This window comes from Lissotriton vulgaris, chromosome 2_1 (assembly GCF_964263255.1).
Source record: "Lissotriton vulgaris chromosome 2_1, aLisVul1.2, whole genome shotgun sequence".
Lineage (NCBI taxonomy): Eukaryota > Metazoa > Chordata > Amphibia > Caudata > Salamandridae > Lissotriton > Lissotriton vulgaris.
The window spans coordinates 385,490,412-385,509,009 of NC_141687.1; positions in this window are offsets into that span (position 1 = coordinate 385,490,412).

An 18,598-nucleotide genomic window follows, 5' to 3' on the forward strand; every position below is an offset into this window, starting at 1 on the left:
AGCTACAGACTACTATATACTGAAAACCCACAGCAGGAAACTGTGTACTACTTGCAGGTAGTTATCGTCATCGGAGTGTGATTAGAAGGCTCCCATATGGAGAATTAATGTGTATTAAACGCAATTCCTCTACACAAGACGAGTACGTCAGAGCAAGAGACATGGCAGTGAGTAGATTTAAAAGGAGAGGATACACGAAAGGGATTCTTGAAGATGCCATAAAGAAAACAGATGAGGTGCAGAGACAACAATTGTTATTAGAAAAAGATAAAAAAGAAAAACAAGAAGAATACAAAGTACAGATGATTACTGACTATAATGTCAATTATTGTGAAGTGTATCAAATGTTTTGATGCAATTGGTGTATTCTTAAGGGTGGCAAAGTGATAGGATCACACCTTTCACCATCTCCCTTTATTACATACAGAAGGGGCCCCTCACATAAATATAATTTGGTTAGAAGTCGCTACTCGGCCGGACAAAGAAGGACGGATCCTGTAACAGGATTCTTCCCATGCATGAGATACAAAGAGTGTGAAAATAGCCAAAAAGTCTATGAAATTAAGATTCCAGGTGGAAAAACCAAAAGAAAGATCAACAAACTTCTCAATTGTAATTCGGAGTTCACCATATACTGCCTCTATTGTCCATGTGGGAAGCAGTATATAGGAGGTACAACACACCCCGCCAAGGAAAGAGTGTTGAACATATTCGGGCCATCACAAATAAAGATGATACGTATCCTGTGGCCCAGCATTTTGCACAGAAACATAATAACAACTGCAACCTGTTAACATATTTCTGTATAGATCAAGTACCAAAAGAGTAAAGAAGAGGGGATAGAACAAAGAAACTGAGAATCCTAGAATCAAAATATATGTTAGAGTTACAGACTAAAAACCAGAGGGGGTTCAATAACTAGGAAGAACAATGGGTTCTGTACACAAAAGAACAAATAGTTCTTCTTTAAACTGAAACTGGAAGAAAATAAATGAAGCAGGTGAAATTAATAACTAATGTCAAGGACATACAGGGCTGCAAGACTCGCATCCATAAGCCCATCCAGGGCATGTTTGAACTCATTTTCGTGAGTTTGCACTATAGGCCTCATTACTATGTCGGTCCGACCGCAGTCCAACTGATTCCTTGTCAGAATGGTTTCGGAACGACTCGAGTTCGGGGAGTCTGACCGATCGATTACGATGTTTCCAAACACCGTTCAGTCGGGCTCCTATTGACTTCGATGGGAGCCTGTGTTCCAACCGACAACACAGGCTCCCATTGAAAAAAGTGGTGGGTGCGGAAAACCTTGCACCCTATGGTGGATACCCCATGGTGCCTGCCATACTGTGCATGGTTGAAAGAGGGGATTCATGGGTACTCCTATGTGCCCCAACCGGAGGCCCCCGGGTGAAGGGGGACCTGCTACCAGCCCCCAAAGTCGGTTTTCGACAGCTGATCCCTGTCGGACTGACCAAGTCGGATCGGCTGTCGGAATCCGACATCATTATCGGTCGGTCGGAAACGCAGCCCGTAAAGTTTGCCGATTTAACTCCGACCGACTTGGATTCTCTGCATGTCGGTCGGAACTGATTCAGAATGACCGACTAACTACCTTGTATCATAATCGGTCCGTCAAAAATGTTTCCAAGTCGTTCGGAAACTTGGCTTCCGACCCAGGTTCGTTCAAATCGAATGCCAATTGGAATCTTTACGACTGACATTGTAATGAGGCCTTATATCTTTGACAGATAATTGTAGGATATTAAATCGAACATTCAAATTATGGAATGAAATTAGCAAATAATATTAAGGACATCAAGTTGAGGAAATATGCAATGCAATATGGCCGCTACAATTTTGATGTGAAAAGATTGCATTTTTTTCAGTTTTAAGATGTATTATTAAAATGAATTATGCTTTTTGATAATGACATTTGTAAATACATGAACCATCTTTCCTGTTTTAAGTTGCCTGCCATATTACTGGAACTTTTAAAATGGGAATTGGCGTTTGTCTATTTATATTTTCGTTACAAAGATAATTAATGAACTGCCCCCTTTCTATGTTTAATAGGTTACATGATTTTTGTCTGCATTGACATTGAGAAAGGCGAACATGCCGAAACGTATCTGTCCAGTGTGTGTTTAATGTGTTGGCATTAAAAAACGTATAATTGCAAGCTCCGGGAGTGCTCTTTGATTTTTGTAGCTGCAACTGTTTCCATAGATTTGCTCAGAAATTGAGGACTCCTTTCACAGGTACGTAACAACCATCATTTATTGAGGAAAGCAGCATTTCATTCTGGCTTTATTCAGTCCTCCGCCTAACATGTTTCAAAGCTTCTTCGCAAATCTATGGAAACATATATAAATATATATATATATATATATATATATATATATATATATGTATTTATATATATATATGTATTTATAAAAGAAGGAGAGAATTTACAGCTTTGAATTGGTTTTTTACCAATTCAAAGCTGTAATATTGTGCCTGGAGTGATAAATGGCTTTTGTCAGCTCGGCAAGGACAGCACTGTACTAGTCCTATGCTTAAAGACTTTGCTGTATAAATGGCAAAAGACTTTGTCCTTTTCTATCTCGGCATGGTTAGCACTGTGCTAATCCTATGCTTAAAAACTTTGATAGAAAAACAGACATTTGAGGTGAGCAGATCTAGAGTGTCGCTGGTGTTGAGAGTGCTCTAACAGGCACTACTTTCCACCTAAGCTTGAGAACTACCCAGAGTTCTCTCCTTCTTTTTTGCATAATTTAAGCGTCACTCTATGCCTGAAAGGGTTTTGTTTTGATATATATATATACAAAAACAGAATCCAGGTAAATGAATCCAGACGAGCCCGTAGTTCATCCGAAAGATCTTTATTCGACTAGCACAAAAGTCGAGGGATAACGCGTTTCGAACAACAAGTTGTTCTTGGTCACATGACCCGCGTTCATCTCAACCCACTATTTAAAGGTGTAGTCACACAAAAAATCATAGACATAGAAGACATTTCTCCTTAATGCTCAAAACAACGTATTGGCTTCTGTATCAGTTAATGTCACTGGCAGAAATTTATACAAATTTTATAAATGTGAAAATGTGAAAAAACCCTTTTCAGAAAAAAGGTACAAAATGACACAACCAGCTCTTTTTTTTAGAAGAGAAACTCAGTTCAGCAGTGAAGTTTTACAAGGTCCATAATTTCGGTATAGTACCCATATCCAACATAATACATTATTTCTCCAAAGACAATTACGGTATAGTACCCTATGCCTATTCAATGCAACTAGCTATACATAATCATGCACATTTCGTTCGCAATAATATGAATTTTAAATAAGAAGAACCTGAAATTCCCATGTGTGGACGTCACTCAAAAATGGTGTCCTCTTCTTTTCAACCTAAAGAAAGAAGAGGAAATAATTCATTGATTCTTCTTGTGCAAAAAAGGTCTAAAGAGTTCATAATGATACTTTGAGGGCCTAATCAGTATTATACTGTTTAAACTTCATATTCGCTAGTAGTTATAGAGACTGGTGCAAGTTTAAAAGAAAAAAGGTTGGGGGGTGAGAGTGTGCGGGAAGGGTAAATAAAACAAAAGGTATATTATTTCAGGTGAGAATTCAGCTATCCTACTCTTCATATGGGTAAATCATTCTTTTAAAGATGGGAATGTAGCTCCTCGTCCACATTCAAACCGTCAGGGAAACGGGTGCCTGCCAGAAGAATCAGTCTTGATTCTAATTTGCGTAATGCTCCCAATTTATCTCCACCTCTGATGCTACTTTTAATAGTTGCAATACCTATATAGCTTGCTTCAGAAGCATCACTCTGGTGGAATCGGCTGAAATGTCTTCCTGTGCTGGATGAGAAGTCCTGGTTAGTAACTGCTCGCAAATGCTCAAGAATACGTTTCTTAACAGGTGCTGTGGTTGATCCAATATACCATTAGTTGCATGGGCAACGAATCAGGTACACAACGTATTCAGTAGTACATGTAATCAAGGTGTTGATCTTCCATTTCATTTTTGTTTTGGGTAGATGGATCTCATTACAGTTTTGACTATACTTTCACGCATTGCAATTTCCACATTTCCTGAATCCCTTGGTAATTTTTAACCAGTCAGTCTCTTTGGGGGCTAGATGGCTTTGTACTAGGCAATCCTTAAGGGATTGGCCACGTTGATACGAAATGCCAGGAGAACTGCCAACAGCGTTTCTCAATATGGGATCTTGCCTTAGTATATCCCACCTTTTTTTCAGTATTTGCCTTATTTGATTTGACTGGCTGCAGTATTTTGTGATGAATCTCACTTTTGGGGTTTCAGGATTAGTAGTCAAAAGAGTAGTTGTTTTGGGTGTTAAAGCTTTATCTCTTGTTATCTTATCAATTCTAGATTCAGCTTCCTTGAGTGATTTGTTGGAATACCCCCTGGCTTTGAATCTTTCTTTCATCTCCTCCTTAATGTTTTGGAAGTGTAATTCAGTTGAGCAATTACGTTTAGCTCTCAGGAATTCACTGAAAGGCATTCCCCACCGAAAGCTAGGGGGTTGAGCACTGGAGGAGTGGAGTAAAGAGTTCCCTGCTGTCTCTTTACGAAAAAGTGAGGTGGCTAGTTGGTTGTTGGTATTTGTAATTTTGGCGTCTACGAAATCTACGGTATGTCTGCTGTAATGCCTTGTAAATTTTAAATTCACCTGGTTAGTATTAAGACAATCAATGAAGCAGTTCAAATCATTTTCAGTCCCCCGCCAGACAAAAAAGACGTTGTCTATATATCTTAGCCATCGCACTACATTCAATGCCCATCTTTCCGTATGGTCGTTCCAAAGCACCTGCTTCTCCCACCAGCCCACCATAAGGTTGGCATAACTGGGGGCGAAGCAGGTGCCCATGGAAGTCCCTTGTTGTTGTCTATAATGTACTTTGTTAAACAAGAAGACATTGTCGTTCAGACACAGCCTAATCATTTCTAGTACCATACAAGTATGTTCAAGATATTCCAATTTTCGTTGTTTCAAAAAGAATTGACATGCTTTAATGCCATCCTTGTGTCTTATACTTGTATAAAGGGACTCGACATCCAAACATACCAGCCAACATTGTTCGTCCAATTTGATACTTGAAATTTTGTGGATAAAATCTGTGGTGTCTCTCACATAGGAAGATAATTCCTTAACGAATGGGAAAAGAAAGTGGTCTATATAGATGCTAGTGTGTTCAAAGAGGCTATCGATGGCTGCAACTATCGGTCTCCCTGGTGGTTTGGATATACTTTTGTGCACTTTCGGCAATAAGTAAAAGGTCGGGGTTTTCGGATTTTCCTTGTGGAGATACCTATCTTCATCCCACGTTAGTAAACCTATATCTCGCCAGTGCCCCAATTGTTTGTAATATTCCTCCCGTAGATTCACTATGTACCGTTTATCTACTTTGCAGTAACATCTTTCGTCCGACAGTTGTCTCATCGCCTCCTCTATATACATGTCTCTGGGCATCAACACAATGTTCCCACCCTTGTCTGAGGGTTTGAATATTATATCAGTATTTTGCTGTAAGTTCTTAATAGCAATCTTCTGTTCTTTACTGATATTCCTACATATTGTTCGATTTTCTAGTAGTTTATCAAAGTCCCCTTTGACTAAATCACTAAAAACATCAATATTATCTCTTGGTGTGATAGGCACAAATTTGGATTTTCTCCTGAAATTGGTCCCAGCCGGGGCCCCTGTATCTGTGTCTGTCAGGTGTACAATTTGTGTCCCATGCGCACTATCACAGATGTCCAACATACTGGGACAATCCTCCTGGGTCTGTCCTGTTTCTAGTGATGTTAGATTCTTGAGAGTGGGAATGTCCCCTATTGCCATTTCTCTCATACTCTGCTCCATTCCCTCCCTAGTGTGTCTTATCGTGTCCTTACCAGCATGTATTTTACAGAGTTTTCATTTTCTCTCAGATTTGTATAAGTCCGCTCTTAGGTCAGCGTAGTCAAAGTTAGACTCAGGACAGAATGACAGTCCTAGTTGGAAAACATTTATCTCATTCTCAGTTAAAGTTTTGTTATTAAGATTAATTACCGTTAACTTCGAGTTGTTGTCCATCATAGTTGTCTCTTGTTCAGCTGGCCCCTTGTTCCCACGCCGGGCTTCTCTGTTGATTTTTCTCCTGCTGTTCCTTTTGCGGTTGAGTCTTCGTTTCCTTGAGTTTTTGTTTTTGGACGTCCTCTGTTTGGGTGCTCTCTCGTTTTCTGAAGGGGCAGTAGTTCCTTGGAAAAAACCTGTTGTGAATTTGTCATGGATGACCCACTGGCAATGGAGTCATTGTCTGAGCTTAAGTCCGTTAATTCGGTTTGAGATCCATCCTTTTGTTTCTCAAAGGTGGTCAGTGCTTGCTCTTTAAGGACATCTCTGCGTGGTTTGTCATATTTTCTCGCAAAGGTTAGAATCCGCCCTGCGGCGTAATCCCTCTCATCTCGTGTAAATTTGCGTTGTTTCCTTTGCATAATTTGATTTTCATATTTTTTCAGTCTCTCATCCATGATTTTTAAAGCAGGTTCAATCTCATTTCGCTCTAACTCCTTATCAAGATCTGCCATGATGTCATCGATCTGTTTGATTATTTTGTCGCGTTCTTCCCACGCGTTTTCAATCAATATCTCCATCATGCGCTTGGAGCATGTATTAGTGTTATCTGTCCATTTCTGTAATACATGTGGTTTGGGCACAGCCAATGTCGGAATGATGAAAATTCGCAAACCACGTTGAATGCGATTCACTTCTATGTAGTTTTTTAGGGAAGTTGCCTCCCACCACCGACTTATCTCTTTTCTTATCAGTCTTTCTAGTGAATTTATTTTGCTTCTCCAGCTTTGTGGAACTTCAGGCTGAGGCGTGACGGTTGTTCCCTGTGGTGTAGCCGTTTTCGTAGATTGAAAAATAGTCTGAGCCGATTTTTCTCGTTCCTTTATCAGTTCGCTCGACATTCTGGTTGTGCCTTTAGTCAAAAGAATGAAAGAAGCTTAAATGCCGTGTCCGGTTGAACTTGCGTTATGTGGCTGTTAGTTCTAGCCAACGCGCACTCTGATCAAGGAGAGAAGCCGATTCTGTGTTGCCTCGCTTCGTTCACCCGGAAGCGTTGCTACTAGTTTTTCACCTTTCTCTCTTCTAGTCCGCAGTTACCGGTCCGCCGTCTCCGGGGGAAAGTTGCCGTGAACGGGCTGCCTTCCCCGTAGTCGACGGCGGTCACTCGGGCTGCAGATTTCCGAGAAATTAGATCCCTTAAGTACAGAAGGGGAATTGTTCACATCGGCTTTGTTTTCTGAATCGGCGGGTGTCTCCTATAAGGCACAGCAACCAAACAAACAATTTTTGAATGGAAAAGACACCCAGCCAGCGAGTGAGGGCTTTGTCGAGCGGACGCCGCCGCCGGTATATGCAAAAGCAGAATCCAGGTAAATGAATCCAGACAAGCCCGTAGTTCATCCGAAAGATCTTTATTCGGCTAGCACAAAAGTCGAGGGATAACGCGTTTCGAACAACAAGTTGTTCTTAGTCACATGACCCGCGTTCATCTCAACCCACTATTTAAAGGTGTAGTCACACAAAAAATCATAGACATAGAAGACATTTCTCCTTAATGCTCAAAACAACGTATTGGCTTCTGTATCAGTTAATGTCACTGGCAGAAATTTATACAAATTTTATAAATGTGAATAATGTGAAAAAACCCTTTTCAGAAAAAGGTACAAAATGACACAACCAGCTCTTTTTTTTATTAGAAGAGAAACTCCGTTCAGCAGTGAAGTTTTACAAGGTCCATAATTTCGGTATAGTACCCATATCCAACATAATACATTATTTCTCCAAAGACAATTACGGTATAGTACCCTATGCCTATTCAATGCAACTAGCTATACATAATCATGCACATTTCGTTCGCAATAATATTAATTTTAAATAAGAAGAACGTGAAATTCCCATGTGTGGACGTCACTCAAAAATGGTGTCCTCTTCTTTTCAACCTAAAGAAAGAAGAGGATATAATTCATTGATTCTTCTTGTGCAACAAAGGTCTAAAGAGTTCATAATGATACTTTGAGGGCCTAATCAGTATTATACTGTTTAAACTTCATATTCGCTAGTAGTTATAGAGACTGGTGCAAGTTTAAAAGAAAAAAGGTTGGGGGGTGAGAGTGTGCGGGAAGGGTAAATAAAACAAAAGGTATATTATTTCAGGTGAGAATTCAGCTATCCTACTCTTCATACGGGTCAATCATTCTTTTAAAGATGGGAATGTAGCTCCTCGTCCACATTCAAACCGTCAGGGAAACGGGTGCCTGCCAGAAGAATCAGTCTTGATTCTAATTTGCGTAATGCTCCCAATCTATCTCCACCTCTGATGCTACTTTTAATAGTTGCAATACCTATATAGCTTGCTTCAGAAGCATCACTCTGGTGGAATCGGCTGAAATGTCTTCCTGTGCTGTATGAGAAGTCCTGGTTAGTAACTGCTCGCAAATGCTCAAGAATACGTTTCTTAACAGGTGCTGTGGTTGACCAAATATACCATAAGTTGCATGGGCAATGAATCAGGTACACAACGTATTCAGTAGTACATGTAATCAAGGTGTTGATCTTCCATTTCATTTTTGTTTTGGGTAGGAGGATCTCATTACAGTTTTGACTTTACTTGCACGCCTTGCAATTTCCACATTTCCTGAATCCCTTGGTAATTTTCAACCAGTCAGTCTCTTTGGGGGCTAGATGGCTTTGTACTAGGCAATCCTTAAGGGATTGGCCACGTTGATACGAAATGCCAGGAGAACTGCCAACAGCGTTTCTCAATATGGGATCTTGCCTTAGTATATCCCACCTGTTTATCAGTATTTGTCTTATTTGATTTGACTGGCTGCAGTATTTTATGATGAATCTCACTTTTGGGGTTTCAGGATTAGTAGTCAAAGGAGTAGTAGTTTTAGGTGTTAAAGCTTTCTCTCTTGTTATCTTATCAATTCTAGACTCAGCTTCCTTGAGTGATTTGTTGGAATACCCCCTGGCTTTGAATCTTTCTTTCATCTCCTCCTTAATGTTTTGGAAGTGTAATTCAGTTGAGCAATTACGTTTAGCTCTCAGGAATTCACTGAAAGGGATTGCCCACCGAAAGCTAGGGGGTGAGCGCTGGAGGAGTGGAGTAAAGAGTTCCCTGCTGTCTCTTTAAAAGTGAGGTGGCTAGTTGGTTGTTGGTATTCGTAACTTTGACGTCTAGGAAATCTACGGAGTGTCTGCTGTAATGCCTTGTAAATTTTAAATTCACCTGGTTAGTATTAAGACAATCAATGAAGCAGTTCAAATCATTTTCAGTCCCCCGCCAGACAACAAAGACATTGTCTATATATCTTAGCCATTGCACTACATTCAATGCCCATCTTTCCGTACGGTCATTCCAGAGCACCTGCTTCTCCCACCAGCCCACCATAAGGTTGGCATAACTGGGGGCGAAGCAGGTGCCCATGGAAGTCCCTTGTTGTTGTCTATAATGTACTTTGTTAAACAAGAAGACATTTTCGTTCAGACACAGCCTAATCATTTCTAGTACCATACAAGTATGTTCAAGATATTCCAATTTTCGTTGTTTCAAAAAGAATTGACATGCTTTAATGCCATCCTTGTGTCTTATACTTGTATAAAGGGACTCGACATCCAAACATACCAGCCAACATTGTTCGTCCAATTTGATACTTGAAATTTTGTGGATAAAATCTGTGGTGTCTCTCACATAGGAAGATAATTCCTTAACGAATGGGAAAAGAAAGTGGTCTATATAGATGCTAGTGTCTTCAAAGAGGCTATCGATGGATGTAACTATGGGTCTCCCTGGTGGTTTGGATATACTTTTGTGCACTTTCGGCAATAAGTAAAAGGTCGGGGTTTTCGGATTTTCCTTGTGGAGATACCTTTCTTCATCCCACGTTAGTAAACCTTTATCTCGCCAGTGCCCCAATTGTTTGTAATATTCCTCCCGTAGATTCACTATGTACCGTTTATCTACTTTGCAGTAACCTCTTTCGTCCGACAGTTGTCTCATCGCCTCCTCTATATACATGTCTCTGGGCATCAACACAATGTTTCCACCCTTGTCTGAAGGTTTGATTATTATATCAGTATTTTGCCCCTAATTCATGTCACCCTGAATTTTGTCGCTCTTTTATTGGGCCATTAATCCCTTGGTTAATAAGAGTTGATGTTAATGGAGTTGCAGATATAGTACTAAATTGCTCACAACCTTCATAAACCTCCTCCCTGTCACTTTGCTCCTTTGTTTTAGAAGAGAGCCAAAGAGCTGAAAAATGGGGCAGGTCATTGGAAATTAGTGAATGTGTGGAGAAGTGCCCACCCATTAGAAAAAACATATCCTATTCCTCCCAGGTTCAAGACCTAGACTCTAGATAAGACGTTTTTATTTGTACACATGATTTAATTGGCAAAAGTATACACTTGGGCTACTTCTGACTACCGTTCAGCATTTTCCGATGTTTCCAAAAACTGGAAAAATTGATGCTTATCAGGGTTCATTCTTTTTTTGCTCTGTGAAAAATCATGGGGTGTTCATTCCTATTGTTAATTCTCCCTTTCTTCTTTCCCGTTCCCAATTCTCTTCTCTGTACAGTTTCCTTGAAGTTGCTCATCCAAGCCATTTTTCATTATTTTCCTCACCTCTCTGATAGTCTCATTTTCAAGCAATCAAAATCCTCTTTCCAGCAGTCCAGTCCCACATTATGTTGAGGATGCAGATGGGCTGAGATATTTTTGCACCACATTAATATTTGATTTCAGCAGATAAAAATGTTAATTGTGAGCACTTAGCATTCATCCTCCCTGTTCTATTCTAAAGGCAAATAACAAAGATCAACTAAATGAAGATTTCCTACTTGATACATTGGATATACATTGTGGGCTGCTTAGTGCTCTACTACTGCTAACCAGTGTCATGCTACCCTATTATTTGTCTTGAAATAATAAGAAATGACTCTTCTACTAAATGTGGTAGGACTGTCTGATCTGGGTGTATTTCTGCTCTACAAGATGGGAAAAAGTCTGTTAAGAATTTACTATTCAGACTGTTAGCTGTACAGTTTTTGGTGACAGCAAACTGCTGCTGTGCAGCAGAGGTAGTAAAGAAACTTCAAGAACTTCAGGATGCCATGAGTTAGTTACCTCTGTAATGCACTACATAAATGACATTTATTTTACATTCTTTGCCATTTCTGTGGGACTGCACAAGGACCCCCAAGAAATTATGTTTACCAAGCATATGTCATTGTTTATCTGAAAGCCGGGCAGTGATTTTCTCCATCCAGTCCTGTGGTAGTTGCTTAAGGCACTATTTATTTGTGTTCTATGCAGTATTTACTGCTCTAGTGCATTTGCTGCCTTATATATGTCACCATGGTTTGTGCAGGAAATTTTGTCAAGGTCAGGTCTTCTTTAGATTTACAAACTCCATTTTGACACAATGGCAATTGGACCGAAAATTGAACTAGGTGTCTGATCCTGGGTCAATATCAGTTTGTGGGCTCAGAATGTGTGCATGCACATATGTTTGCTCAAAGTGTGCTGTCTGCAGCATGCACTTGAAAACACAGAGCAGTGGCTGTCTTCCTGTTTCTAAGGTGCAATGTCTGCAGCTTATACACTATCTGGTCGATTTTTTTAAATTAATATACGCAGTGTATGCAACTCAGTTTCAGCAAAACTGGCGCAAGGATCACTTTTGGGCTTGTTCCTGGTGGCTGAAGATGTTCATGATATGGTCCTTGTCCTTCTACACGAGTGGATGCTGCTTCTAGAAGTATTCCTTTCAGATCATCACCATGTATTTCTAAGAACAGGAGTGCCAGGGACAGTACTTTATGGAAGGATAATAATTCTACTGCTAATCATTGTTGACACAATCTTGATATTGGAACTTTCAGAAAACAAAGTTGTGTCCCCCCTCAGTGAATTAGGATGGCATCATGAGGGTGCCCTTTGCCTTGGACTGAAACCCTGCTCACTGTTCAGCTGTGAACCTTCTGGCACCTACAAAGCAATGTGCAGTGGACTGTGATGGACAGATAATACAGGGCACCAGAGCATTAAAAGGACAGCCAGCAAAATCTGATGTATTCTAGTTTCTACTGAAAAGCAAACATTCCCTTCAGTGTTATTTGATCTGTTTTAACTGAAAGCCGGAAACCCTAAGTATCCTGCTAGGAGACAAATAGTTGAATTGCGTATAATGGAATCGAGGTCCATGCTCACTCACCTGATGCTTTCCAGGACTGCCTTCTAGACTTTATTGGTGAATCCCATTCCTGATGTTACTTCCCATCACTCCATCAGGGCACAGGTGGTTGTGTACATGGTGAGGATTATGGTATTTGTAAGCGGCAATTTTTAATATACAGGCCTCTCATGAAGCTATCAAATTGTGTTAAAAAACACCAGAATCGGAACCAATGACACTAGATTTTATGCAAACCATACACACCATGGGAAATGGCCGGTACCTGTTTAAGTGGATATATATGTAATAATACTTGAGGCTGGGGGGTGACTCCCTAGTGCAACTATGACAATCATTGGAAGAATACCTGAATACGACCTTGATTGACAAGGAATGGTAGAAAATCAGTCTAGCCTTGATCATTCTCTAGACATTCTAGATTCAAATATATCTAGTGTAATATCCTGCATAGAGCATATCTACCTCCCAGGGTAATCAATTAAATTGACATAAACACACCACATATCTAACGAATGGGTGAAATATTAGAACTAACTACATTTCACTTTCATGACGATAACAAACCAACTTAGGCCTTCTACAATTAAAGAATCTGTTTTTGGAGACCAGCTACAGAAATAATGCAATGTGACCAACCAGGGAAAAATTCAAAGCTGCCGCAATCCTCATACTGACTGCCTGTCTATAAAGATCTGCTCACCCACATCTTCCCACTGCCAACACACAGGCAGCGGTTTGTTTCCGCCTGATAAAACATGCCGTGTTGAGTATTGCATATTCACGCGTGGTGCTCAATCGAAAGAGAGTCATGCGAGTCTCCGCCAAATACTAGGGAATTATTTATCACATTAAATAAAACAGAGAAACAAAAACTTATGCAATAAAAATAAATGAAGTAGAAATCATAAAAACCCCACAGCTGATTGATCTTATTTTAGGTCAGTGCTTAGGGTGGGGTGGTTTATTCTCTATTGCCTTGTTAAGTGTTTATCACAGCTCATATGAATGATGAATATGCAGATGTGGTCTGATAACTGTACTTTCTTATACTAAAAACCTAATAACGTTTATTGGGGAAAAAAGTTACTATTTGTCTTGGAGAATGTATGATGATTAATTCACACAACAATGTCACGCTTAACCACTACTCCTTGTACTTGGCAAAAGAAATAAAAACAAAATAACATGCTTAGCCTTATATATATCAATACATGGAATGCATATCTCTTAACTCTAAATGTGAAATATATGTGATGTATTTACTTGATAAATAGAAAGAGTACTGCTGTATGTTATGTTTACTAAACTATTTAATAAACATATTGAGATAAAAAGGTTGACTGGGTTGCGACATGTTGTGAAGTTATTTTTTTTAGAAAGCTTTATTTTAAAAACAAATCAGTTAAAAAAAGCTGAAGTTGCAAGGGAGATAATATTGACAAGTATTTATAAGTAGCTTCGCAATTTTAGTTGGCGGACAGGGTGCTACCTTCATCATGTGCCCTAACTCCACTGTACTAAGTCAACCTTAACTCTCACCCAGAATATATTATTTAGGGTACGCAGTCAAAATATCGAGTATTAAATATCGACCTACCAAAATATCGTGTATGAAATTTCAAAGGTGCAGAATATCGATGTCAAGAATATCGTTGGACAGAATATCGACCCTAAGGTAAGTAATATCGAAATTGTTTATATCGATGTAAGTAATATCGAAGTTAGTAATATCGATAGCATACATATCGATGTTACTAATTTCGATGACACTAAGGGCCCCATTAGGATGGCGGGCGGATTGCCCCCGCCAGGCTGGCGGTAGCCACCGCCAGCCTGGCGGGGGAAATCCGCCCGCCATCCTTCCCTGTATTCCCCCCCCGCCATATTAGGATGGCGGGGGGGACCACGGCGGAGCAAAACACCGCCCGCCAGTTTTCCGCCCCGGTCGCCTTGCGACCAGGGCGGAAAATGAGTAACATGCAGGCGGTGTCTGTCAGACACCGCCCGCAATATTACAATGGGCATTTTACAATGCCTTTCCATGGCGGCATTGCCGCCAAGGAAAGGCATGCGGTGTTCACTCTGGGGGCCCCCTGTGGGCCCCCAGAGTGAAGGCCAAAGGGGGGTGGCACACGGGGGGTACCTGTGGTACCCCCCTGCATTTACATAATCAAAGTGGTAGGCACCGCGCGGTGCATGCCGCTTTGATTATGTAAATGCTGCACAGCATTTTTAGTATTGTGGCGGGCGGAGCACAGAGCTCCGCCCGCCACAATACTAAAAATACAGGATGTGCCCGCCACAGTGGCGGGCACATCCTAATGCTGCGTGCGGGACCCCCGCCCTTAGGGCGGGCGGTCCCGATTTCCGATAGGATGCCATCCTAATGGGGCCCTAATATCGATATTTGTATTATTTTTTAGTTTTTTTTATTATGTATGTGTTATATGTTTTACTTAAGTATTTAAAATAATCAATATTATATGTGTATTAATTTTATATATTAATACATTTATTTATAAGCAAATTATATGTTTTAGTACCGGAGCGGGTTGTGGGTTTATTGGGGAAAAGGGTGGGAAGTAATTTAATTATGTTAAATTGATTATTAATTAGTAGGATTTATTAATAAATTGTAATTAATTGGTAATTATTTTTAATTAATTGTAAATTCATTTAATTAATTGATTAATTGATAAATATGTTCTGTAGCGGGTTATGGGTTTATAGGGAAATAGGGTGGTAAGTAATATAATTAGGTTAAATTAATTAATAATTAGTAGTTATTATTAATTTAAAATAATTGGTAATTACATTTAATTAGTTGGTAATTCATTTTGATTAATTGATTAATTGATAACTATGTTCTGTAGGGGGTTGTGGGTTTATAGGGGAATCGGGTGGGAAGTAATTTAATTATGTTAAATTAAAAATTAATTCGTAGTTATTAGTAAATAATTTTAAATAATTGGTAAATAAATTTAATTAATTGGTATTTCATTTTAATTAATTGATTAATTGATATATGTTCTGTAGCGGGTTGTGGGTTTATAGGGGAATAGGGTGGGAAGTTACTTAATAATGTTTAAATAATTATTAATTAGTAGGAATTATAAATTAATTTTAATGAATTGGTAATTAATTTTAATGAATTGGTAATTAATTTTAATTGATTGGTAAATAATTTTAATTAATTCATAAATAGATAAATGTGTTCTGTTGCGGGTAGTGGGTTTATAGGGGAATATGGTGGGAAGTAATTTAAATCTAATTAAGTAATAATGTTTTTAAATTAATTGTTTTGTTAATAATATAATTGTTAATTAATTATTAATTGGTAATTAAATATTATAAAATGGTATTTTTTAATATTTATTTTTGGTTAAATATCTTTAGCTAATCATGTTTTTTATAATTATGTATCGGTATTGTATATGGTTTATATTTATTTAATAGTTTATATTTTTATTATTAAAAAAAAAGCTTTTATTTATAAGTATGTTATTTTAACCCCTACGCTATTCAACACTTTCCCTACTGTTGCACTCTCTGGAGTGGGAATAGTAATTGTTACCCCTACGCTATCCAACACTTTCCCTACTGTTGCACTCTCTGGAGTGGGAATAGTAATTTTTACCCTTACGCTATCCAACGCTTTCCCTACTGTTGCACTCTCTGGAGTGGGAATAGTAATTGTTACCCCTACGCTATCCAACGCTTTCCCTACTGTTGCACTCTCTGGAGTGGGAATAGTAATTTTTACCCCTACGCTATCCAAAGCTTTCCCTACTGTTGCACTCTCTGGAGTAGGAATAGTAATTTTTACCCCTACGCTATCCAACGCTTTCCCTACTGTTGCACTCTCTGGAGTGGGAATAGTCATTTTTACTCCTACGCTATCCAACGCTTTGCCTACTGTTGCACTCTCTGGAGTGGGAATAGTAATTGTTACCCCTACGCTATCCAATGCTTTCCCTACTGTTGCACTCTCTGGAGTGGGAATAGTAATTTTTACTCCTACGCTATCCAACGCTTTCCCTACTGTTGCACTCTCTGGAGTGGGAATAGTAATTTTTACTCCTACGCTATCCAACGCTTTTCCTACTGTTGCACTCTCTGGAGTGGGAATAGTAATTGTTACCCCTAGGCTATCCAACGCTTTCCCTACTGTTGCACTCGCTGGAGTGGGAATAGTCATTTTTACCCCTACGCTATCCAACGCTTTCCCTACTGTTGCACTCTCTGGAGTGGGAATAGTAATTTTTACCCCTACGCTATCCAACGCTTTCCCTACTGTTGCACTCTCTGGAGTGGGAATAGTAATTTTTACTCCTACGCTATCCAACGCTTTCCCTACTGTTGCACTCTCTGGAGTGGGAATAGTAATTTTTACCCCTACGCTATCCAACGCTTTCCCTACTGTTGCACTCTCTGGAGTGGGAATAGTAATTTTTACTCCTACGCTATCCAACACTTTCCCTACTGTTGCACTCTCTGGAGTGGGAATAGTAGTTTTTACTCCTACGTTATCCAACGCTTTCCCTACTGTTGCACTCTCTGGAGTGGGAATAGTAATTTTTACCCCTAGGCTATCCAACGCTTTCCCTACTGTTGCACTCTCTGTAGTGGGAATACTCATTTTTACTCCTACGCTATCCAACACTTTCCCTACTGTTGCACTCTGTGGAGTGGGAATAGTAATTTTTGCTCCTACGCTATCCAACGCTTGCACTCTCTGGAGTGGGAATAGTAATTTATACTTCTACGCTATCCAGCGCTTTCCCTACTGTTGCACTCTCTGGAGTGGGAATAGTAATTTTTACCCCTACGCTATCCAAAGCTTTCCCTACTGTTGCACTCTCTGGAGTGGGAATAGTGATTTTTACCCCTACGCTATCCAATGCTTTCCCTACTGTTGCACTCTCTGGAGTGGGAATTGTAATTTTTACTCCTACGCTATCCAACGCTTTCTTTACTGATGCACTCTCTGGAGTGGGAATAGTTATTTTTACTCCTAAGCTATCCAACGCTTTCCCTACTGTTGCACTCTCTGGAGTGGGAATAGTGATTTTTACCCCTACGCTATCCAACGCTTTCCCTACTGTTGCACTTTCTGGAGTGGGAATAGTAATTTTTACCCCTACGCTATCCAAAGCTTTCCCTACTGTTGCACTCTCTGGAGTGGGAATAGTAATTTTTACCCCTACGCTATCTATCGCTTTCCCTACTGTTGCACTCTCTGAAGTGGGAATAGTAATTTTTACCCTTACACTATCCAACGTTTTATATAATTAATTGTGAAAATATTAAAAGTATATTTAATTTTTTATATTTGTAACATTTTATTTATGTTATTGTTTTATGTTTGTAAATGTATTTGTAATTTAGAATATCTTTTATTAATTTATAAATTAGTAAAATAATTATTACAACTTTTTGTTCAGTACATATATATTATATATTTACTGTATATATTTAATTAATGTATTATTATTATATATGTATTATTTATTAATTTTAAACATTATTAGATACTTTTAACTATGTAGATTTTATTTATTAGTGTTATTTACTTTATTTTACAATTATATTTTAAAAGAAAAAAAACCTATATTTTTATCATCGATATTTTTAACATCTATATTATTTTTTCGATATTTTTTTACTTACCATGTTGTAGATAGGATGTCGATATTCTTGCCCTTGATATTTTTGACTCAATATTCCTCTAGGTCGATATTTTGTCAGTGATCCATTTATGAGCTTATAAAGCGCACTTATGCCCAAAGCATCCTGGCGCTGCCTACTGACTCCTAAGCAAGATGGGGAGACTTCTCCATAAATAACTAAGTCTTAAGCCCCTTTGGAAATGAAAGTAGCTCTGAGGCATTTCTGAGATGCCCCGGCAGATTGTTCCAGGCTTTTGCAGCACAGAAGGAGAAGCTGTTTCCTCCCTATCTGGCCTTTTTTCACTTGTGGCACCGCGACTAATCTGCCTTCAGCTGATCGAAGCGCTCTGCCCGGCACATACCATTTTATACAACTGCTCAAAAACTCTGGGCCCATGCAACCCAGTTCTTTAAAGACTGTGCACAGAGCTTTGAACTGAACACGGATACCGGCAACCAGTGTAGTTGCCTAAGACCCTCACGTACTGATACATATCTAGGGATCCCTAGCAAAAGTCTTGCTGCTGCGTTTTGAACCAACTGTAGTCTGTATTCATGCTTCTTTCTAAAATTCAGGTACAGGCTGTTACAGTAGTCCAAGTGAGATAGTGTGAGGGCAGTAACTGCC